This window comes from Heterodontus francisci, chromosome 44 (assembly GCF_036365525.1).
Source record: "Heterodontus francisci isolate sHetFra1 chromosome 44, sHetFra1.hap1, whole genome shotgun sequence".
Lineage (NCBI taxonomy): Eukaryota > Metazoa > Chordata > Chondrichthyes > Heterodontiformes > Heterodontidae > Heterodontus > Heterodontus francisci.
The window spans coordinates 25,178,035-25,187,793 of NC_090414.1; the positions used below are offsets into that span (position 1 = coordinate 25,178,035).

Here is a 9,759-nt window from a genome sequence, read left to right on the forward strand (position 1 = left end):
CTTGAGTGTCAGCAGAGCAGGAATGGAGGAAAGCACAGACCTGTTTGAGGGGGAGGACTCTAAGGTAACCAGCAACAATACACATCTGCATTTTATAAAACCCTCTTAAAATGCTTTTGCATCCATGTGTTTTTTTTTGTTGTTGTTGCTAGAAGGTGTAATTGAGAAGTTGGATCAGCTGATTTCCCCTGCTGAGCTGTTGAGAATAATCGAGACAATTCTCTTTAATCTTAACTTTTTTTAAAAAATTTCCCTAACCCTAATCGAAAGCATTTAATTTAACGTGTTGCTCGTGCTAGTTGTTCATTGCAGAGCTGCTGAGCAGTAACACTGAAATTAAACCCCCCCCCCCCCCCCCCCCCTCAGTCTGTGTCCTTATTGCTACAATCACGTTTATTATTCTCCATGCAGGTTTCAAAACTGTCTATTGTGTATTTTGAAGTTGTCTTCTGCATCTGTAATGTGTCCCCCTTTTTTTTTTAATGAATGCATTTCACCTAATATTTCAAAGTGTTGTTTTCATTTTGCTTTTCTCTCTGTCTCTTCAAATGCACAAAACCTCCAATTGGTTAAGAATTTGATGTTTGCATCTGTTGCCTACCTCTTTTTAATTCTGAAAAGGTTAATTCTCTTCCTGGAGGTGAGACAGCGGACCCTGAGAGCTGGTTGCAAAGTGAAGTATATGGGTCATGACGAGGAATCTGGAGCCCCTGGTGTTGTATGTAACCCAGTTAATGGTCTGCAGTTTTGCTGATGGGCTGTTGTCGTGAGGCAGCTGCCCTATTTTAGAGCCATATTGTATTTTCTCTTCTCCTGGAGGAGAGGTTTGCAGTTGGCCACTGCCCTCCTGTACCTCACCCAAGGGACCATTCTTTGACTTTCTCAGCCTAGTCAGTCAGGGGCATTTGGCTGTGGAATGCATTGCACCTGAGTCCTGGCTTGTCCTTTCCCCACATCTTGTACATGTTTCTTTGTCTACTTTTACCTTGTACACCTCTCTCTCTAATCTCCCCTCCTTTGCTCCAAGGGGAACAACCCCAGCTTCTCGAACCTAACCTTGTTGCTAAAATCACCTCCTCCCTTGAACATTTCTGGTAAATCTCCTCTGCACCCTCTCTAGGACCCTCACTCTCATCCTGAAGTGTGGTGACCAGAACTAGATGCAATACTCTAGGTGGGGTCTAACCAGAGCTTTATGAAGGTTTGGCATAACCTCCTTGCTTTTGTACTCTGGCTCTATATTGATCCCCTCTGTTCTGCTAATTTGCTCTCAATATAGCAAGGATTAATTTCCAAGACTGAGGCCAGTTGGTGCTTTCCCCCACCTTCCGCCTTCTCCAAATAACCTGCTGCAGGGTGAGAATCAAAGCAACACACACCATGTGGCTCAGCTTTGGCTCAGCTGGTAGCAGTCGTTTGAGTGAAAGGTTTCTGGGTTCAAGCCCCCATTCGATGCCTGGATTATGGGGTTTGGGTTTGACTTACCCCAGGAGTAGTGCCGCACTGTCGGAGGTGCAGTCTTTCAGATGAGTCATTAAACCGAGGCCCCGTCTGCCCTCTTGGGTGGATGTAAAAGATCCCACGGCCACTATTGGAAGAAGAGCCAGGGAGTTCTCCCCGGTGTCCTGGGGACAATATTTATCCCTTAACCAACGTCACTAAAAACAGATGATCTGGGTCATTATCACATTGCTGTTTGTGGGATCTTTCTGTGTGCAGGTTATCTGGCACACGTTCAGTAAAAGTAATTCAACTACAGCTTGCATTTATATAGCACCGAACATGTAGAAGAATCCCCTGATGGAAATCGGGGGAGGGGGAGGGGGGGGGGGGGGGTGGTGGACAAGAGGCTGGAATTGGAGGAGGTTACAGAGATGGGGAGGGTTGTCGGGGCTGGAGGAGGTTACACTGGCCAGGAATCTCAGCTGTGTTTCGGTCTGTTCTTCGTATTTTCCCTTCACCACAAACCACCCCGACCCCGACACGTCCCGTCCCCAATTCGTGTGTTAAGTTGGGCCATGGCAGGCTGCCGTTCTGTCCCAGTCTGGTGATTTGAGTGCAAAGGGGCTGTTTCCGTTGGTCAGTCAGTGTCAGCATAAGCTGTGCCAATTAACAGCTAAAATGCCAGTTTCCCTCGCCCAAACCAGGGAAACAAGTTTTTTTTTTTTTTTCTCCTTGACTCAGCACTGATCAGCCCAGTGGTTGTCTTCGTCTGTATGAAGCGTAGCTTTTACCCACTGGGCTCCGTTCCAATTTGTAAAAGGAAGAACTTCTATTTCTACTGAGACCACAGCACGTCCCAAAGTGCTACACCACCAATGAAGTTCTATTTAAAGTGTAGTCACTGTTGTAATGTAGGAAACGCAGCAGCCAATTTGTGCACAGCAAGATCCCACAAACAGCAATGTGATAATGACCCGGATCATCTGTTTTTAGTGATGTTGGTTGAGGGATAAATATTGTCCCCAGGACACCGGGGAGAACTCCCCTGCTCTTCTTCCAATAGTGGCCGTGGGATCTTTTACACCCACCCGAGAGGGCAGACAGGGGCCTCGGTTTAATGTCTCATCTGAAAGATGGCACCTCCGGCAGTGCGGCGCTCCCCCGGCGGCGCATATCAGCCTGGATTATGTGCTATGTGGTGAATTTTGATCTCCTGATTCTGAACCACTGTGCTATCCTCTGAGCCAGGGCTGAGGTGGCAATCTGGAGATTCAGGCGATTGCTTCTATTGAGAATAAAAAGGTTCTACTGATCTTGGAGGGAGTGCAACATAGATTTAGCAGAATAATTGCACAAATTTGCACAAAATACTATTGTATTTACTGTGATTTCAAAAGTTAGGGGGTGATTTGATTGCAATTTTCAAAATTTGAATGGGAAATGGGGTAGATAAAAGACGCTGCTGATTGAGGAAGTCTAGGACAGAATCAAATTCGAGCCAGACCTTCTCAGGAATAAAATTAGGCAACAGTATACACAAGGGTGGTAGAAGTTTGGAACTCTCTGGGCATCCATCACCATTTGTGGCGATCAATTGATTTTCAGTCTAAGACTGCTAGATCTGTTAACCAAAAGGGATATGAGGCAAAGGTGGGTATGTTCAGTGAGTTGCAGATCAGCCGTGATCTCGTTCAATGGCAGAACAGGCTTGAAGGGCTGAATGGCCTCCTTCTGATTCCATCATTGGTAACCTACCCCTCTTGTGGCACTCCCTGGTTGCATTTACTGCTTCTAATTGGATCTGCAGAGTCTCGTGCTTTCAGTTCCTCAGTTTTAAATGACCTTTTGAAAAGCTGTGTAGGGGAGGAGGAGGGGAGAAACACCCACTCCTCACCCGCCCATCCTTCCTCCAGAGGGAGCTAACTCTGTGTGTCTCTCTATTTATTTATTTTTTTTAATCGGGTGTCAGCCAGGGTTTTCTGTGCTCTTGTCCCGACTACTGTGTGTGTGTGAGAGAGATTGGATTCAGCTCTGATGCATTCTGTAGTTGAATAGCTGCTTAATGTCCCTGGGCACAAAACTGTCCCTGAGTGTGGGATGTGGCAAGGCTGGCAAAAGGGGTTCAGTTAGTGCCTCATCTGTTCTTCCCTGCCACTTCGCCCATGTTAAGTGTGGAAAGTTGACCAGCAGGAGTGACTTGGTGCCCACTTTAGCCAGCTCCAGTCCAGCTTTGCCATTTTGTTTTACACATTCCCTGGTGGGACCTTCACCCTCCCCTTGCTTTTCACCTTCCAGAGTCCCAGCAGGATCACAAGCCCAGTCTGTGTGCGTGCCTCATGCAGTTTCCAGAAAACAAACTATTGCTTGCAATCCAATTTAATTAATTTTTAGCCCATGTTGACACATGTAGGCTCCCTGTGACTTCCAGCCTTAAATGAACACGACTGGTATGCCAATGGTGATTCATAATATTCCGACAGAGATCAGCAGCAGGAGGGAGATGTGCGTGCTCAAAGATGTTTCTGTGGAAACAGAACTGATGCTAGCAGGGAGTGATCAGTCCACTGTTTGTTAAAGGAGTTTAGAACAGTCTGTCCTTTAGGGTACCCAGGGTTAGATACAGAGTAAAGCTCCCTCTACACTGTCCCCATCAAACATTCCCTGCTTTGTGGGTCTCAGTACCCCTCCTGCATTCTCTGACGATCTGTAGGTTATGGCAGCACTGAACTAGTCTCAGATGTGTGTGTGTGCTTTTATTGCAGTCACGGGACCATGTCAGTGGATCTGCACACCGATTCCTCGCTACAAGTGGAGATCTCGGATGCGGTCAGTGAGAGAGATAAAGTAAAGTTTACTGTCCACACGAAGGTATGTGTGAAGGGGAACTGTGTGTTGAAATATTAGTGTTTTGTTTTGTGGTGGACTAGTTCTGTTGAGTGCATGACAAGTAGCTGCAGGGTAAAGGGGTTCTCCACTCAACTAGTCACAGCATACATGGGTGGTTGTTGGTCGGCACAAACTCGGTGGGCCGAAGGGCCTGTTTCAATGCTGTATCTCTCTATGACTCTGACTCTAGCTGTGGCTCACTAGATAGCACGGTTACCTGGCCAGAGGATTTATGGGTTCAAAGAACCCACTTGAGCCCCATAATCCAGACACTCGTAATGTGGCACAGCCCCAGTACTAGTACTGTCGGAGGGTCAGTACTGAGGGAGTGCCGCACTGTCGGAGGGTCAGTACTGAGGGAGTGCTGCACTGTCGGAGGGTGCCGTCTTTCAGATGAGACATTAAACCGAGGCCCCGTCTGCCCTCTCGGGTGGGTGTAAAAGATCCCACGGCCACTATTGGAAGAAGAGCAGGGGAGTTCTCCCCGGTGTCCTGGGGACAATATTTATCCTCAACCAACATCACTAAAAACAGATGATCCGGGTCATTATCACATTGCTGTTTGTGGGATCTTGCTGTGTGACATTTGCGACACTGATTTTTCATTTCCTCTCTTTGTCTCAGACGAGTCTGTCTCACTTTAAACAGCCAGAATTCTCAGTAGTTCGCCAGCACGAGGAGTTCATTTGGCTTCATGATGCGTATTTGGAGAATGAAGATTACGCTGGGATAATAGTGAGTGATCATTGACTGAAGTTTGTACTTAGAGTGTTCAAGTACATGTGATTTTGTGCTCATCAAGATGAGGCAAACACTCCCAGGACAGGTACAGTATGGGGGTTAGATACAGAGTAAAGCTCCCTCTACACTGTCCCCATCAAACACTCCCAGGACAGGTACAGTACAGGGGTTAGATACAGAGTAAAGCTCCCTCTACACTGTCCCCCATCAAACACTCCAGGACAGGTACAGTATGGGGGTTAGATACAGAGTAAAGCTCCCTCTACACTGTCCCCATCAAACACTCCCCAGGACAGGTACAGTACGGGGGTTAGATACAGAGTAAAGCTCCCTCTATACTGTCCCCATCAAACACTCCCAGGACAGGTACAGTACGGGGGTTAGATACAGAGTAAATCTCCCTCTACACTGTCCCCATCAAACACTCCCAGGACAGGTACAGCACGGGGTTAGATAGAAAATACCCTGTTAATGATATATCTGAGAATGGTCCCCATTGAAGGAGGTGACCTTTTCCATTTTTTCACAGCAGTGGGGTCTGATAATGTGCTGGTTATGTTCGTGGTCTAATCATTTGGGATTAATGCTTCCGAGACATAAATTCAAATTCCACCAAGGCAGCTGGGGGAATATTAATAAATCTGGAATGAAAAGCTAGCCTCAGTAATTGTGACCATGAAACAACTGATTTGTTGTAAAGATTCAGATTTCCTCCTGTCTTTTTTTTTACAAAAGGACCGGTCATTCTTGCCCAGTCTGACTGACATGTGACTCCAGACTCTCAGCAATGTAGTTGACTCTTAACTGCCCTCTGGATTGTTGCCTCAGCTCACCACCTTCTCAATGAGGGATGGGCAGTAAATGCCCCATTGCAGTTTGTGGAATCTTGCTATATAAATTGGATACATTACCAAAGCAACTACCTTTTTTTTTTATTAAAATAAATAAATACATTTTAAAAGCGCTTCACTAGCTGTGAAATGTGATAGAAATTGAATTTTTTTTTTAATAAAGGTTTGACCCTTTCCCTGATTTACAGATCCCTCCCTGCTCCCCCAAAGCCCAACTTTGATGCATCGCGGGAGAAGCTGCAGAAACTGGGTGAGGGCGACGGTCGATGACCCGCGAGGAGTTCGCCAAGATGAAGCAAGAGCTGGAATCGTAAGTGGCCGTGGGCATGCCGGATGGGGGTGGTGGGGTGGGGGGGGCGGTGGTGGTTGTCTGTTTGGCTATGGAATTGCTCTGCCCTAGACAGGGGAAGGGTCTCTCCATTCTGACTGTGATTGCCTCTCCCAGCTCTTGCCAACCTCCCCCATTGGCTCAGGGTTTTGTATAACTTGTGTGCCTTCCACAGTCCCAGTGTGTCTGAACAGGAACACTAGTGTCCTGGGGGTCTAGCTAGCTCTGTCCCTAACAATGTAGGGGTGGGTACATCTTCCTCTCTCTGTACGATATACTGTACAGAAACAGGCCATTCAGCCCTTCTGCATGCTGGTGTTTCTGATCCACACGAGCCTCCTCCCAATCCCCCTTCATCTCATCCCATCACCATATCCTTCTATTCCTTTCTCCCTCGTGTGTTTATCCAGCTTCCCCTTAAATATATCGATACTATTCACCTCAACCACTCCCTGTGGTAGTGAGTTCCACATTCTCCCCACTCTCTGGGGAAAGGAGTTTCTCCTGAATTCCCCATTGGATTTATTACTGACTTTGTTTGTTTTGTTTGTTTGTTTGTTTGTTTTATATTGATGGCCCCTAGTTCTGGTCTCCCCCACAAGTGGAAACATCTTCTCTATATCGAACCCCCTTCATCATTTTAAAGCCCCGATCAGGTCACGTCACCACCCCCCCACCCCCCCTCAGCCTTCTCTTTTTTTTTCTAGAGAAAAGATCCCCACCCTGTTTGATCTATCTTTTCCTGATCGTTATAACCTCTCAGTTATGGGATCATCCTTGTTAATTTTTATATATATATTTTTTTTAACATCACCTCCAGTTCCTTCTACATTTTTTTTTGTAATCTGGAGACTGGAAGTGTAATTCTGCAGTGCGGTCTAACTATATGTCACCGTTTTGCTAAAGGAAGTCACCCCTCAGTTCCTTGTGTGGAGTATTCCTTTCTCCTTGACTCCTTCCCAGTGCTTGTTGCTTTTTGAACAGGTCTCCAGTGCCCCAATCCCTGGGGCTGCTCTCGCTGTGTGAGCACTGTCAGTAAAGGGTAGACTTTTGTTTTTCCCCCAATCCACTTCCAATTTTTTTTTTTTCAAACCCTACAGTTAAAAACACTGGCTGGGAAACTGAGGCTTGTGTGCTGATGTGCTTTTTGACTGTAGGGGGTATCACAGAGCATGATTCAACTCTGCAGCCCAAATGCGTGCGTGAAGTTCTCTTGGGAGTGGCTTGGACTGTGATCTATTTTTTTTTTTTGTGTGTCAAGGGCTCCATGTCCCTTCTGTCTCCCTCGTGTGTGTTTGTTTGTTAAGGAAGCTTTATAACCTATGAGGGGCTGTCCAGGCACTTACACTGATGGCAGTGCACGATCCTTCCAGTCTCTCGATTGGTAAGCTCGTTGTGATCTCAGACCACCCAGGGGCCTAGGATTATCCTAGGGGTGGGGTGGGGGTTGGCGGTAGAGGTCAGCTGCAACTCCTGCTGCAAGGTGCCTCTGGCCATATTGGGGAAGGTCAGGATAAACGGTGGTGCTTCCTTCCGCAGCCGAATATCCCACTGCATGAACAGTGGTCACGTTTTTGGTTGGGGGAAACCAAACAGCAGTGAGCACCACCAAAAAATAATAACCATCGCCCCGAAGCAGTGACTGTCGGAGGGGAAGGAGTGAACTGAGGCTCTTTTTCCAGACTGGTCAGTGGATTGTCCTCTCTCTCTCTCTCTCTCTCTCTCTCTCTCCACAGTGAGTACCTTGCCATCTTTAAGAAGACTGTGGCGATGCACGAGGTTTTCCTACAGCGTCTGGCTGCTCACCCCTTACTCAGGAGGGATCACAACTTCTATGTATTTCTGGAGTATGATCAGGATGTAAGACACCCCCTGCGGAATGATAAACAAAACTGTTTGCTTCCCCCCGTGTAACTGGACAAACATCTTTCTGCTGCAGGGCTTTGCAGGCCTGATCCTCTGGCTGGGACAGGTCCACGCTCGTGTGGACATAGCTTGGACCTGCTCGGCCCCAGCTCTCCTGAACAGTGTTGACCAGGACACACCCCAGTAGGTTGGGGATTTGAGCCCCACTATGATGCTCCAATGGGGGTTGGGGGGGGGGGGGGGGGGGGGGGGGGAGGGGGGCCGCGCTGTCGGAGGGTCAGTACTGAGGGGAGCGCCACGCTGTCGGAGGGTCAGTACAAAGAACGAGAACAAAGAACCGCACAGGAACAGGCCATTCGGCCCTCCAAGCCTGCGCCGATCTTGATGCCTGCCTAAACTAACACCTTCTGCACTTCCGGGGCCCATATCCCCTCTATTCCCTTCCGATTCATATATTTGTCAAGATGCCTCTTAAACGTCGCTATCGTATCTGCTTCCACCACCTCCCCTGGCAGCAAGTTCCAGGCACTCGCCACCCTCTGTGTAAAGAACTTGCCTCGCACATCCCCTCTAAACTTTGCCCCTCGCACCTTAAACCTATGTCCCCTAGTAACTGACTCTTCCACCCTGGGAAAAAGCTTCTGACTATCCACTCTGTCCATGCCGCTCATAACTTTGTAAACCTCTATCATGTCGCCCCTCCACCTCTGTCGTTCCAGTGAAAACAATGAGTTTTTCCAACCTCTCCTCATAGCTAATGCCCTCCAGACCAGGCAACATCCTGGTAAACCACCTCTGTACCCTCTCCAAAGCCTCCACGTCCTTCTGGTAGTGAGGCGACCAGAATTGCACGCAGTATTCTAAATGTGGCCTAACTAAAGTTCTGTACAGCTGCAACATGACTTGCCAATTTTTATACTCTATGCCCCGACCAATGAAGGCAAGCATGCCGTATGCCTTCTTGACTACCTTATCCACCTGCGTTGCCACTTTCAGTGGCCTGTGGACCTGTACGCCCAGATCTCTCTGCCTGTCAATACTCCTAAGGTTCTGCCATTTACTGTATACTTCCCACCTGCATTGTACCTTCCAAAATGCATTACCTCACATTTGTCCGGATTAAACTCCATCTGCCATTTCTCCGCCCAAGTCTCCAACCGATCTATATCCTGCTGTATCCTCTGACAATCCTCATCACTGTCCGCAACTCCACCAACCTTTGTCGTCCGCAAACTTACTAATCAGACCAGCTACATTTTCCTCCAAATAATTTATATATACTACAAACAGCAAAGGTCCCAGCACTGATCCCTGCAGAACACCACTAGTCACATCCCTCCATTAGGAAAAGCACCCTTCCACTGCTACCCTCTGTCTTCTATGACCGAGCAGTTCTGTATCCATCTTGCCAGCTCACCTCTGATCCCGTGTGACTTCACCTTTTGCACCAGTCTGCCATGAGGGACCTTATCAAAGGCTTTACTAAAGTCCATATAGATAACATCCACCGCCCTTCCTTCATCAATCATCTTAGTCACTTCCTCAAAAAACTCAATCAAATTAGTAAGACACGACCTCCCCTTCACAAAACCATACTGTCTCTCGCTAATTTCGTTTGTTTCCAATGGGAGTAAATTCTGTCCA

The 9,759-nt window shown here is 47.6% G+C and overlaps 1 pseudogene; it reads left to right on the plus strand.

Annotated features, from left to right (window-relative positions):
* The first annotated feature begins 4,180 nt into the window (after nucleotides 1-4,180).
* LOC137356010 (sorting nexin-32-like) overlaps nucleotides 4,181-9,759 on the plus strand; it is a 16,937-nt pseudogene continuing 11,358 nt past the window's right edge.